We start from the raw sequence: 15,468 nt of genomic DNA, 5'->3' as shown, positions 1-15,468 counted from the left end.
ATTTATTGCACTATTTTCCTTTTCCATAGAGTTACTTTTTTTTTTAACTGCTAAAAAAAAGTTTTAAAAAAGGGATATAACAAACTCCCAGCCTTTGGGACACAGGAAGCTTCTTGCTCCTGAGAACATCATGCCAAAGTTTCTTCCTGCCTTTCCTGCCCAGGAGATGGTACAACCAGGCTTCCCAGCCTCCAAGTCAGAGGTCTTTCTCATCTCCTCTTCCTTCTTCAACCTTTTCATTCAACAAGTACTACACTTTTTTTCCAATTACCTTTTCCAAATATACTGTGGATCTGCCCCACCCATGGCCACTATCCCAGGGTAGCCCAGGACTGACCTCCCTCCTCAGTGATCATCTGCTCCTCACATCAGTTTAACTCAGAGCCATCTTTGTAAAGTCCAACTCCAACTGCACTGCCTCTCGGTGACTCCCCATTGCTTAGAGGATAAAGTCCAAGCCCCTAGCATGGTGTGCACTGCCGCACCTCCCAGCCCTGCTCCATCGACATGGAGCTGGGCTTGTGTGGTCCCCTCTTTTGATGCCCTTTGCGTCCTCCTCTGCCCCTGGCCAGCTCCTCATGGGCATCCTGGAATTCCTGACGGCAGGAGTCCTCCTTCCCCAGGACAGCTCCTCAGACCCCCTGCTACCTCACTGGGCTGCAAAATCCCCCATAATAGCATGTTTACACTGCTGTTACTGTATCTGCTCGCAACTGTCTGAGGCGGTGGGTGTGTAGGGACTGGAGCCAAAGTGCCCTGCTACCCACCTATCCTTGTGTGACCCTGGGCAAGTAACTTAGCCCTTTCATGCCTGCCACCTGGTCTACAGAGTCAGGGTCGTAATACCAGAACCTAACTTACACAGTGCTGAGCATGAAGGGAGCCCAGACGTGTCAATCTTGGCAAACAGTGCCTGGTCCATTACAAGCACTCAATAAGTGTCAGCTATTAGTATTATCTCCACTGTGTTCCTGTTGTTCCTGTCTTCTCACTCCACGGCGAGCTCCGTGAGATGAGAGGTGGTGTTTATAGATACTGCCATGTGCCAGGCACGGTGTTAAGTGCCTGCACCTCATTTAATAATCCTCACAGATGAGCTGAGTGCCAATCCTTTCTCCCCGCTCCTGTCTACCCCTCCTTTCCTGCCTCCTTCCTTGCCCCCCGCCCCTCCCTCCTTCCCCTTGCCCTTCCTTTCTTCCTTGCATACACATTTTAGTGGCTTGTGTGTGCTGTCGGGAGCCAGCACGGGAGTCCCCACCCATGACAAGGTCATGCGGGAGAACTCTGATGGGCAAGGCGAGTCAGAGCTTGAGGGGGCCCCCCCACTGGACCTGCCTGAGCGTCTACCCCAAAACCAAAATCTGTCTGTTTTACTATTTTACGACTTTCACCAACTCTTCCGACATTAACGGGGGGCTATCCCCGACCACCTTTTTCTGTAAGAAAATCAACTTAAAACTCTAGTTAATAAGTCTCCTGGGCATAATAGGAGTGTTTCAATTCAAACCCCTCTGATGACTTTCTAGCTTGCCTGACAGGTTTGTTCAGATTCACAGCCTCCCAACCATGAGAGGCACGGGAAGCTTAAGATATTATAACAATGCAGAGCTTCTCAGAGAGTTAAAATTGTTAGAATAGAACTAGTAGAGGATTTATTTGTTGAGCTAATGTTTGCTGCCAAGTTTCCATATCCCTTACCTACTGTGTCCCTGGGAGTGTATTGATTAATATAGTTGGTGTATAGAAATGTAAGTAGTAGCTTTAATGTTTGTAACCTTGGACCCTTGAGTTAATTCTTTTCTTGTTATAGCCCACCACACTTTTGCCCTATGGGAATGCAACTTTATCTAATGCTTTCGGAGGTGGCACCTGACTTTAGAATAATCACCTTTAGAGAAAAATAAGTTTTCTGAAGAAAGGGTCATAAAATGTTTAACAGGCCTCCTGGCCAGAAGATGATGTAAATCACCTAAAACGTTTGCATATGATAAGTTTGTAGAAAGAAAGCCTGGCTTCGATAAGGATCAAGGACTACTGACCCTGCATGACTCTACCTCTTCCCCCATTATCCTCTATGCACAACTTAAGGTATAAAAACTACTTTGGAAAATTAAGTGTGGGCCTTGCTCACTGAAGCTTGGTCTCCCCATGTCGTTCTTTCTCTTTCCTTTTCCTTTTCAGGCTGATATCCCCTGGAGCGCAGGGGCCCTCTGCGTTCACTTTCCTGCCTGGGCTTCTAAGACCCACTCGAGAAGGTGCCCAGGGTGGGGCACCTTCCGCGATTCGAGAGGGTGCCTGCGGCCTACGTGAACAGAGCAAGTCCCGTGCTGGGGCTTTACTGGCTTTCTGCGTAAACCAAGGAATATCAGCCTCTCTTCTCTCCTCTATTTTCTTAACTGCAAAATTCTTTCCTTATCTCTATCTATCCTTTTAATCGCCGACGCCGTCCTCCCGAGGGAACCCCTGGATCCAGCTGAGGCTGGACCCCGACAGTGTGCAGTCTTTCCTAGTGTACAGATGAAGACACTGAGGTACAGGAAGGATAAGGAGCCTCTCCACAAGCACCTGAGCCAGTTGCACGCAGCCCCTGGGCTGGGCTGCACTGCCTAACTCAGAGGTTGGTGTGTGCACCACTGGACCAAATGTTCTTTGCACCCACAGCACATAGCATGTTGACGGCTACTCACTGCTCACTAAGTGTTTGTGAAATGAACGAATAAATGGTTAGTAAACTAAGTTACAACAAGGAAAAGAGGAACATAGGGAACTCAGGTTTGCGGGTGGGCACGATAAGCTCTGAACATGTAGGTGAGAAGCCTGCCCGGGAGATATCGGGGAAGTCCAGGCTCAATGGCAAACCATGGTGGAGTGGAGGCTCAAGAGGGGACCAGTGAGGACATGCGTGCCCTGTCCTTCAAAAGGCAGTCCCGCATTTTATTGAGAATTCACCTTAAACTGAAAAATCTGGACAAATATTCATTGAGGTGAATATTCCCTTGTGGTTGTTGTGGAATTGTCAGCATTTTGGGGTGGCTCCCTTCTTATCTAACTCCATAATTCCTCAAAGATTACTCCAAGATGACGTCAAAAAATAATTCCTTGAAGATTACTCCAAGATGATGTTTAAAAATTCCCTCATGATTTTAGCTCTTCTGAGCAAGGATTTAAAGTAGTTGCTACAAGTTCTCTTATTACTTCCATAGTGGAAAGGCTTCTCTACTACCTTCTCTGGGATTTTTCAGTTTGAAATTCATTCTCTTTGACGGTGTTACTCAAGGGGAAGGCCAGTCTCCACTGGGTGGGGGCGGAAGGCCAAGGTCACATCATCAGGAAGCCTTCCTGAGTGCCCACTCTGGATCAGGCCCCCAGTCTCCATTGCTGTCATGTTAGCCTACACTACACAGTTCTAATAGCATTTTCTTTCTCTGAAATTACCTGAAGTCACAGACACAGTGTTTCCAGTCCCTCCCTCGTGGAATGGAAGCTCTCTGAGAGTCTGGAACATCCTTGCTCACACTACTGGGTGGGTTGGAGGTACCCGATAAAAACTGCTGAACAGATGAAATGGGGACACATGTGGCGTGGAGAAAGGAAGACGCAGAAAGAGGGGTACAAACACACAGGAAAGAGCCCCGACGTGGCCCCATGGGCCACACCTGCTGTTGGGGCTTTAGCTCCTATTTTAATCAAAAATAGAATGCCTTTTACTCCATTATTCTACTGTTTTCTATGCTGCTTCGTCACCGCCGCTGGCCTGTGGGCTCCGAGCCTGGCAGTGCTTACTAAGTCAGTGTGTCCTGTCACTCATTCACTCGTCCCCTGATTTCACTTGCTCAAGGGGATGGAGTGCGACTCCAGGCTGGGGGTCTGGGAGCTGAGGGTCCTCATGCGGCAGACAAACGAAGAGGGACCACACATCGCAAGGCTTTGACTTCATAATTCTGCTTATTAAGCCTGAAACACCAAAGAAACACTTGCCTTCTCTCATTGGCCTGGAAGGCTCTATTAGAAGCTGTTAGCAACAGGAAAGCGACCCACTCTCTGTGGCCCAACTGCAGCTCCCAAAGAGACCTTCATCAATCTTCTTAGAATTTTTATTTAACTACTTTCAGAAAACATCTCACTGATCAGTCTTTTTTTTAAAAAATGAGGCTAGAAGTTTATATTTCTTTGCATTATAAGTGGAGTAATTTATGTTCCAAATTTGAAATAGGTAACAGTCCAAATTCAATGACAACACTTTCCACTTTTCATGTTCATTGATAAATATTTTTAAAATGTCATTTAAAAAATATGTTATTATTTGGTATAAAAAGACCTGTCATGCTCAAACTATGTGACATATGGGGAAAACATTGACTTCTTTTAAGAGAGCCACTGTTAGTATAAAAAAAAAAAAAAAACCTCTCATTTATTAACCAGATTCCAGAGTATCAGGTGCCTACTTTAAAGACGATATTCACACGTGCTATTTAGAATTCTATGCCTGAAGCGTCCATGAACATTATCATGGAATTATGAGGTCTGTTTCAAAATGCATCCTGTGTGTCCACCATCACCTCCATCTCCTCCACGTGGCCCGCTGTAACCCTGACTCCCACCCCAGCCTCCCCCTCCCCTTCCTCATCTTCGCTCTGGCCACACCACTATGTCCTTGCTCCCATCACCCTCCTCCACCTCCCCCACCTCTTCCCACCTTGTCTGCGTACACCACCATCAGCCCCCAGTCCCTCTGCATTGTCCGCCACGTGGACATTCCCTCAGGCGGTGAATCAGGGTCACTCAGCTTTCCTTGCCTGTCGGGGGGTGCTGCCTACTAACTCTGTGCTGTTGGTGTCTGCAACCTTCCAGCTTGTGCTATTACGCGACCTGCCGACGGACCGGCAGAAGCAGCACAAAGATGGGACAGCGTGATTGGCCGTCTTAGTTACGCAAAGCTTAAATTAAGCTGGCAAATTCTTTCCACGTCGTTTCTTTTTACTTTGTTCTATTCCAAAGGGCTGTACTGTCACATCTAATTGCCTCATTAATATCTGAAAATGGTGTTAATTTCTTACAGAAAAAAAAAAGGGCAGGGGGTGGAATCATTGGTTTCTTCCAGTTGTTTCATCTATTTTGAGTTTTTTTTTTTCCAAACAGCATTCCTAGACTTTCGAGAGCTGACTCTTCACCTTTGACTCCGTATGGTTTCAACGTAAGAGGAATGTGAGGAACAAGAGATCCTGGTGAGCCAGAGTTATCACAGGCAGCTGGAATGCTTGGCTGCACTTCATTATTTTTCACCAAATGACAATTTTTCTTATTCCTTAACATCTGCTAGGGTATAGATTTGTTCTGTAAAACAATGGCAGTTTGACAAATATTGTATATTAATGCATGTCTAAGGAATCTAGAATAATGGCACTGATAGGCCTACCTGCAGGGCAGGAATAGAGATGCAGATGTAGAAAACGAACTTGTGGACACAGAGTGGGAAGTAGCGGGTGGAAAGAATTCACAGAGTAGCACTGACATACATACACTCCCATGTGTAAAATCTAGCTAGTGGGGACCTGCCGTATAGCGCAGGGAGCCCAGCTCCGCACTCCGTGATGACCTAGGGACTGGGATGGGGGAGGGAGGCTCAAGAGGCAAGGATATAGGTACACTTACAACTGAGTCACGATGTTGTACGGCAGAAACTAACAACGTGGTAAAGCAATTACACTCCAATTAAAAAATTAAAAAAATAACAATAGCAATTTGAAACATCACCCTCTAAAAAAACGTAGTCATTAATATTTTCTAATGTGAGATCAGAAAGCAGACATGTCATTTCTTTTAAAAAATCACTTAGCTCAAGTTTGGAGTTTTCTGTACCATTTCTTCCAGTCTTAGAGACCCCTCCTTCCACCCCACACAACAGGTCTGTCTGGGAGACTAAACAAATACACACATGCCAGCTTCCAGGGGACAGTCCCTCTGCTGCTCTGACAAGGGCTCGCCCTTCACGAGTCGGCACCTCGAGGTGCCCAGCATGACCCTGGACAGCATCATTTTAGCATCTAGCTCAGTCATCTTGTGGTCCTTTCCAGGGGACATTTTCATGATGTCGGAGGATTTATCACAGCATCAATTTGTCTCTTCTCTAGTTTGTCTACATCACAAGGCTACATGCCCCATGGGGACTCATTATATTCTAGTATCTGGCATGAAAATATTTGTTGAATAGATAAACCATTAGATGCTACGTAGGAATGGCATGCTTCGTTCAGTACCTCTTGTGGGCCTCTTGAGATTAGAAAGGAACAGACAATGAAAAGGTGAAGCTATTGGATGATAAGAGTTTCACTGACAAGAGTTCCCATCCCAGAGCAACAAACTAGCACAGTCAGGAAGTTAAGACCGACAGGTCACCAGGCTGGGACTGAACAGCGAGCACTGGAGACACAGCCAGCACCACACTCAGGGATGGCACGGTGAGGCATGACATGCAGCTGGGCGCACGGTATCCGAATGGGGCTGGAGGAGCCCCGCAGGGAGGACAGAGAGTCCTCTGATAAGAGCCGCATGGAGGAGAGTCTGATTAACTTACGGTGTCTCCTTCTGCAGCTGAAAAGGTGACTGAGCCTAACTTCAAGTGGCCACAATGGGGATAAAACAGTGGGATAAAAAGGGGCCAGAAATGTACACAGGTCCAGAAACCAAATTAAGGTTAGTACTGCGCATATCCAACTCCAAAGAGATGAATGTCCATGGGAAATGTTCCAAGACAATTCAAAGCACGGCTCTAATCCATCTGGGGGGCACTCTGCAGCCCTGGCTGAGCTCCCGGGGTACTGAGAACGTGCACCTGTCCACCAAATTTCTCCAAAGTGTTCTAGAGACTCTGGGAGATTCTCAGCACCTGTGGTTCAGGAGAGGCTCCAAAGGGGAAATTCTCCCAGGAAGAACCGGGCCAGCCAAGGGTCTGTTCGGAAGACCAGAGTTGCCCCCTCCCCAGAGTTCTCGCCATTCTACTGTCACTATTGTGCTGATTACTCTGTTCTTAGTTAAATCAGGGGAGCAGTGGGACAAAGACAAAAACAAGATCTCATCGGGGTTGGCGATTCAGTGTGACAGCGTGTAGCAACCCTGAGCTCATCTAGAATCAGGCAACCATAGAAGAGAGGAGAAATGTGGAAATATTGTACCTCAGAGCCTTAAGACTTCAAAGCTGCCAGCTTCCCAGGCTCCTCTGGAGATCTGACCCAACTACCTGCTCACCCTGGAGACCCTCCCCCTCGCATCTTGCAGAACCTGCCCTTCTCTCAGTCCTCTTCCTGACCCACGGGCAGCTCATCGCCAGAGCTTGGGACGGGTTCTTCTCACACTGCCTGATAGTCCCACCCCACTACGTCTCTGCCCCAGGGCCCTTTTTTTTCTCTTTTCACTCTATGCTTGGCTGCTGGACAAGCTCATGCATAGCATGACTTCAGCTACCATCTGTATGCTCATGACTCCCCAACGTTTATTTGTTCCTTTCCAGATCTCTGTTCTAGGTTCCTGGCTAAACAGACCGCCCTGTTGAGTGTGCTCCTCAGCCATCTCAAATCCAGAATTTTTCCTGCTTTCTCTCACCACCCAAACCTGTCCCCTCAGCCCCTGGTCTTTCCTGGGAGAAGCCGTGAACGAAGTCACCCGGAACCCATCAGCTTCCATTGTCCGCTCCTTGGCCTAGCATCAAACAGCAAGTTCTCTTGCCTCTGCCCCTGAAATCCATCCCTTCTCAGCCTTTCTACTCCTGGGCTGGTAGAAGTCAGCTTCTTTTCTGGTTGCCAATCTCCATCATAACCCTCTGGCTCCATCTCTGTTGCTACTGTTGTGAATTTTCTATGGGAAAATAGAGGATTGGCTCTCCAGTTTTGCACAGAGTTCCCTGGCTACCAGACCCTCTCCTGGGACCTCATCTTCTCACAGACAGGCTCCCACCACTCTGCCTGCCTTGCCTTCCATTTCCCACACAACATTCCTGCCCTACTATTTTTCTACTTCCTTTGGCATGAAATGCACGTCTACATCAGACCATCACGAACTTGAATGTGAGCAAACGTGACTTTTTTTAATACAGAATTCAGCTTTGCTTGAGTTGGCCTGGGCTCCCTCGGGTTACGGCCAAACGCCTTCCCACCAAACTCTGCATCTTCCTTTTCCTGATCGGACTCCCCCGCTTCTGGCTCAGGCTTCCTCTCAGAATTCCAACATCTCCTCAAAGGCCTGGGAACAGGCCTGTGATGAGAGAGCTGTGCTGCTCTCCTCCTCCTCCTCCCCCTGGGGTGGTGCCCCTCCCTCCGCCGGCCTGGGCCATGGAAGAAGCCCTCAGAATAGCCCATCCTCAACACATGTTACTTTTCTGTGAGTTCACAAATCTTTCATTTGAAGGGCTGTCTTCAGCAGTGACAGCCCAGGCTCCCAGGTTCCCACCCTAGTTCATAGACCTGTAGGATGCCCAAGTATCTGAAGGCCACACCCCTCAGAAATGGACCTTTCAGTTTCTCTTTGCAGCTGTTGGTCTGATGGGAATGGAATCCCGGTCCAATCAGAGATGCTCCCATTTGGCTCCCACCCTAGCTCAGGGTCTTGGCTAAGTTCAGGGGTTTTACAAAAGGATCCTCTGGGTCATTCGCTTGGAGAGTTCTACTGTGATGTCCACTGTTGCATTGGGCCCACAGCTGCTGGACCACACAGGCTGGGAGTGGAGTGTCCTTGGGGTCCCCCCTTTCACCCCCTTTCTGCTTCATCGGTATGCTGTGTCTCAGCCAAAAAGGAACCAGCTTCAGATTCTTAGCAGTTTTTCGAGGCTGTCCAAGGCGACCTTTTTGCCTACTCCTTTCACTCATCCATCTTTTGGGGTCTGGTCACTTCCCGTGGATTCCCCAGGAGATAGGGGCAGGTTCCTGCTTCGTATGGTCCCCTCTTCAGACCTCCCAGAGCCTGACTGGGAAAGTGAGGTCTCTTCCAGAGACCCAAGACCTTGGCCTCACACCCACCACCCCCCCACTCCCTGCCCTCTTTCCGCCCAGGAGAGGTGCCTCCTCTTGTCACTGTGGGGGTGGAGGGCAGTGAGTGGGGAGTCCTGATCCTACCCAGCAGGCTTTCTCCCTAATCTTTTCAAGCCAAAGGCCATTCAATTCCCATAAAGGTCTAGGCTCTTGCAGCTCCAAAGGCAGGAGGAGGACACGCGTCCTCTCAGCCCTCCATGGTCTCCTCTCTTTGCTGAGCGCTGTGGGCCCCGTGTCTCACTGCTGAGCAGCGTCAGCCTGGGGACGGCCCTGCATCCTGGCCCTTTGCTGCCTCTGGAGGGTTGTGATGCCAGGCCCACGAACGGCACGCAGGCTGGAGGATCATGGGTCAGGTCCTCCCTTGGAAGGGACGCACGTCCTAATGCTTGACCTCTGTTGCCTTACAACCTTGAGCCAGGACTAAGGGAGCATGTGCATCATCTAAGGAACCCGTTTCAGGATCCAATTCAAGAGCTGGTCTTGCTCTCTGTCTGCCTCGCTCTCCCCTCTCCCTTTCGCTCTTTTCCTGTTTGGCACTGACAAGCCTCTGAGGCAGGGGATCTGCTTGAAAGGGAACACAGAGAACGTCAAGGCAAATGAGGCCGAGTGGCCCCCAGGGGCCAGGGTTTGCCTTCTCAGCTGGGTGTTTGCTCTGCTCACCCAGGACAGATGAATATGGGAGCCATGTGCTTCTTCTAGGAGGAGGAGAAAGGGTGGCTGTACCATCGCAGGGCTCGGGGTAGGGGGCGGGAGGGGGGAGCTTTTAAGTATTTCTCTCAAGAAGCCCCTGCAATTAATTGCTTGTGGATCTAAAAACATGGCTGGAAATGCTACCAACCATTGAAAGCAATCTGAGGACAGAGCAGAGAAGGAGACCCCTGGAAAGGACAGAGCGCTTCCTCACGGGCTCCCCTGCTCCCCCAACTCTTGCTGGCTGGCGACCTGACATCTACTGAGCGCTTGCTCTATGCCAGCAGACACTTCATAAGAGCCCCACACGAACTAAACCATTCAATCTTCACAACAACTCGAGGAGGTAAGGACTCAGAGGACGAAAAGTGAGATGCTGAGATGTCGTGGCAGGACAGCTGCCACCCAGGCCCTTCCATCACCATCTGTCAGCTGCGAGGAGTTAGCTCCCCGAGCTCTTGCCCCACACTGTCGCTAAGGGCAGAGGAGAATGAATTTGTCACCCCATCCTTCCCGCTGCTGACCACACTCCCCTCCCCACCAACCCCCCAAACCTTACTCCGGGCCCGAAGCTGCCCCAAGGCGTGGAGTCTGTTTTGAAATCTTGTGTTTTGTCTTAAAATTCAGGCAGGTTACTACGTGGTATGTCCACGTTTACTTCTGGACTTGCCCCCTACGGACACATGGCAACAACAGGCTCAGGATGACAGACCAGGCACGGGCCTAGCAGACCAGAGCTGCCCTGCATCTCTGGAGGATGAAGTCCGGGCCAGCAGGGGGGACAGCAGAGGAGCTGCTCCCCCCCGGCCCCCCACCCCAGCCTGAGCTCCCAGGCCCCACTCTCCCCCAGCTCGAGCTCTGACCAGGAACACGCACGGGGCTTCCCCCGCAGGGTGTCCCCGCTCCGTGTCACTCCACACACCGCGGGAGGCTGGCCGGCACCCTTAGGTGGACAGCCTCCTGACTTGTCACCCGTAGCCTCTCCATGAACCCTCCCTGCTCTTGGAGCTGGGAACCCCAGCCAGGCCCAGGCACCGAGGGGTCTCTCTGCATCAGGCGGTGGGAACCATTCTGCAGTTCTAACGATATTGAACTGTTGACTCCAGGCAAATATCCACATTTTATCTAGTGACTGGTATGCCCCCAACCTTCTGTCACTTATATCCACACCTAAGCACCCTGCTTTTTTGGGAAGTGTTATAGTACCGGGGTTATGAGCATAGGGGTTCTGGGGACTGAGAGGGGATGCCAGGCAGTAGCAGTGTCCACAGGACTGTGCACGTGGCTCATCACATGGTCACTGGCAGTCACTTGTGTCCCCAGAGCCCTGGACCGCAAGCTCCATGTAGCTGTCTCCCCCTTGTCTGTGTGGCCAAGAGCCAGAAATTGGAGAAATGGTTCAAGGATCCTCAGCCCGCTGTGCAGAGACATGTGTCCATGCTGGGAGGAGCCATGTTCTGCCAGCACTTGCTCTCCAGGGTCACCAGATGACAGGGACCTTCCAAGTCACTGCTCCTTAGGGGCAGGGGACTATGGCACGGGCAGGGGGCTGGGGGAGAGGGTTGGTATGTCACTTTAGAGCCAGAGGCTGCTGACTCCACAGAGGGAAAGTCAACCGTATGCCTCTGTTTGGATACAAAAACAGAAGCCACTTGAAGTGCTTTAAACTCTTCTGGCCATTTCAGACACTTTTCTTTATTTGACCCAGTAGAAACATTACTTATGTCGAATCAAAACACATGCTGATAAGCAATTCAAGTCATCACAGTGACTTATATCTTGCTAGCATGCTCCTTTAAAGAATGCTGTCAAGACGGCATCTTTGGATTACCATTTCATACACTAACCCTTCACTGCCTCCTCTACGGGGGGGTGGCACGGGGGTGTGGTTTTGTCTGAGCAGCTGTGTCAGTAGCGAGCTGGCCTTGGAGGGCACAGCCCTGCACAGCTGCAGGGTGGCAGGCTCCGGGTAGATCCGTCAACACACATGCAATTTGGACCGATATTCCTTTCTCACCTTGCTAAGACAATGTGTGCATCTGTAGAATGGGCATAGTAACATCTTACCAACAGGGGTGCTGTAGGGCGCAAGTTCAGCACACGGCCTTGGCCAGCGCTTAGTGGCTGTGGTTTGTACGTTTACTGCCCAAAGTCCTACAGTTACTAAGATACGGGCCAGGGGGTTGGCTCTTAGCTCCTGTGCTCTGCTATTTTTTAATTTTTTTATATTGTAAAATAAAACTACAGAAAAATGCATAAATCCATGCAGTTTAATAAGTACGTGTAAAACTGATACCTGTGTGCCCACTGCCGAGGCCAAGGAAAAGCCCTGAATGCCACCCCGCCCCTCCCTTCCGTCTGGGGCCCTCCCTGCTGGCCAGGGGTCTCCCTGTCCCTCGCTCCAGGCAGAGCCAGAATGGCTCCCTGGAAAGAAAACTTGAGCATGAGCCACGTTCCCCACAGCACAGTACTCGGGAGCTTCAGAAGGTCCCTAAGGACAGCTCCCCCATCCCGCTCCCCACACAGAGATGGGGGTGGCTCAGCTCCCCACGGGCTCCTTTTTCAACTACACAGAGTGACGAGCTTGCCTAGGAAGCCACCGTCCAATTCTCCTTTGTTTCCATCCCCTGGAAACATCCTTCCTGTCCATCCTTCCTGACTGGCAACCAAGCTCTGCTGGATTTCTTTGCTCCCAGTGCCTCCAGGCTCAGTTCCCTGGCCCCAGCAACACCCTTGCGGAGAAGGCAATGGCAACCCACTCCAGTACTCTTGCCTGGAAAATCCCATGGACGGAGGAGCCTGGTAGGCTGCAGTCCATGAGGTTGCTAAGAGTCGGACATGACTGAAGTGACTTAGCAGCAACAGCAGCACCACCACCACCCTTGCAGAGAGAGGCAATGGGTAACTGCCAGGTATCCTGGCAGACTGCCTAGATTCAGGTACTATGTCCAGCAAGGATTTGTGCTCCTGGCCCTTAGAGTACTAATTCTTGAGTTAGGTTTAATCTTATTTTTGACTTTGGTCTCAAGAACAAAGTTTATCTCAGGATAAGACTGTTCATTGTGAAAAGTTTCCCCTTCATTCTCCCATTTAGTATCAACAAAGCACCTCTGTGGATGGCCAGAGCAGTGGGAGGCACCAGGCCCAGTCCCTAACATTTGGACGTGGGGTTTTCTGGGTGGGGTGGCAGTGGTGGGTGATCTTATCAAGGGCCACCCCAGCCCCTGGCCCAGTGCATAGCCCTCAGCAACCACTCAGCTGCAGGAGTTCTTGGGCCCCTGGAGCTGGGGACCCTGGGTAACAACCTATAGCTGGATCAGAACCTTGCTTATACAAATGGGGCTTTGAGGGATTCTTCAGGAAGTAATCCTGAGACCTCAGTATGACATATCCTTCTGTTCATGACCCATCCTGGTGGTCTGCAGTATGTCTGTAAACGCACTGCTCTACAGACAACATCAGCTATCTGGGCACAACTACGCAGCCCTGGGTAGTAAACACCAGCGAGAGACGCCCGTGTTACATGGAGTGGAGGAGGCTTGCCAGGCTCGCCCGCTGACCCAGAGACATCTGAGTATCCATGTTACAGTATTTGTCCCTCCTCACCCCAGGCACACCTAATCATCACTCAGGCAGGTCCATATACATATAGGCCCTTTCAAGAAGCAAATCCTTGAACTGTAGCAAATGTTTAGTAAAAGTGTTATGAATTAAAGTTGAGTTATACAAGGCTGTGTTTCTTGGCATTAAAAGGGAAAATTGAAGAATTCCGATTAACAAAGGTATTTTGGCAATAACCAATAACCAGCAAAAATTCTGAATTCTTACTATATCTGGTCCTGAATTTCAACAGCTGAAAAGCAAAAGTTTAGAGGCAGAGAGAAGAGGTATTGTGTCCAGATGCAAAACTACTTTCCTATGAAAGTACAGAAAGCACTATGATAGATTTTCTAAAAATCTACGGGAACTGGGAAAACTATTCAAAATGAATCAGGTGAATTGCATTCATTATTCCCCCTCGATTGTCTTCTTGTTAATTTGGCAAATGAGAAAATTAAATTACCTTTTTGATGAATTAAAAGTATCTTGTTAATATTTCTAACCTTTTACAAAGTTAAGACCAAGCCAAATCAAAGACAGATGGAGCAATCACATCCCATCTCGTCAGTGTACCACAGAAGGCATCAGGAGCTGCTTTCCACTGGAGACAGAACTTGGTTCACAACACGTCAAACCTTCAAACTGACTTGGGTGGGGGTGGGTAATCAAGACAGAAATACGACAGTGTTTAGAATGGCAAGTTCGATGTTGGCCTGGAAAGTCACTACAGAACTGCAGTGTGTAGCAGTTAAGAGCTAGTAAGTCTTATTCTTCCCACCATCAATGCATTCAGGTGTGTTTGGGCAAATGTGCATATGAAGTCAAGTCTAAAGTAAAGGAGCGGCAGAGAAACGGCAGGAGCAGGAGGGAATGGAATGCTGAAGACACGGAGATGAGGGCATGGCTGGAAAAAAGAGATGAGTTGGTGACAGCAGGGGTGAGAGGTGGGAAAGACAGGAAATGGGAAGGAGGAGCCAGGGCCATCCAAGCGGGATCTGTAAGCCAAGATAAGGAATTTGGACTTCATCCTAAGAGCAATGGAGGACCTCTGAGGGACTTTAAATAGGGAAGTGACAAGGATTGGACATGCATTTTAGAGACTGTGCCTGCATTAAGGAGAAGAGATGAGAGGGAAGAGCAGTCAGGAAGGCATTACAGGTAAAAATGAGAACATATACTATCCTTCCATGTCCACGTTTCTGAAATCCTATACCAAAATCTGAAATCATATAATAAAGTGAAATATCAGATGGAAATGACAAATTGTAATTTTTGATAAATTTGGTGACAAATTTTATCCAATGGAACTTGACTATGGGATCAAAATCCCTGTGTCTCGGGCAATTTCTGCAACACTGTCTAGCATCTGTCTAAAGTAGAAGAGATTTAGGATGTGATGGTCATGTATATTACTAACCTTTCAAAGCACTTTTGGATCAAATAGGTTTTCTTTGTTAGGGATAATGAATTTTTGTGTCTCTTGATATTTCTGGGAAACAAATAATAGCCCAAGACCTAGGAATCTTCATAATCTCTAGATCTTGATACATGGTTGAATTCATGGCTTATTTTTGCTGGAAAAAAAAACCTGTTTTTCTTAATAGGAGGAACTTATCCTAACTAGGTAGCTTGATTTTTTTTTTTTATCCTATCCTGAAAGATCGAAGAATGTTGGGAAAGAAAATGACTGAAGGTTATCCTAGCAAAAGTTAATGAGTTTGTAGAATTTTGGAGCTTGGGATTGAAGGTTTTTCTTTGGTCAAGAAAAATATAGCATTCATTTCAGTTTTTCCCCCCCTTAAACTTGAGGGCACAGTGTGTTCTGATTCACACTATTATCTATGTTATGTAAATAATTATGAGATATGTTCTAGGAATAGCTGATAAGAATGATTAAAAATGCTGTCTCTAGCTTCCTTAATGTTTTAAAAATCATTCTGCTTTCAATTTTTCAATTACCATAATAAATCTCTCTTATTCCTGAAGGAAATCATGGGAGAGGAAATTCAGTTGGCTTTCCTTTGAGAAGGGAGATAAACCAAGACTTCCAAGACAATCTATCACTTAAAAGACATCCAGAAAAATAAAAGCTGTCTTGAGCTATCTACTTTGTCAATTTTCTCCAAAACTCCAATTTAAACTTTGAATAATACAGTCA

Source organism: Bos taurus, chromosome 12, assembly GCF_002263795.3.
Source record: "Bos taurus isolate L1 Dominette 01449 registration number 42190680 breed Hereford chromosome 12, ARS-UCD2.0, whole genome shotgun sequence".
In the NCBI taxonomy this organism is placed as follows: Eukaryota; Metazoa; Chordata; class Mammalia; order Artiodactyla; family Bovidae; genus Bos; species Bos taurus.
Note: the sequence above shows the minus strand (reverse complement) of the source record.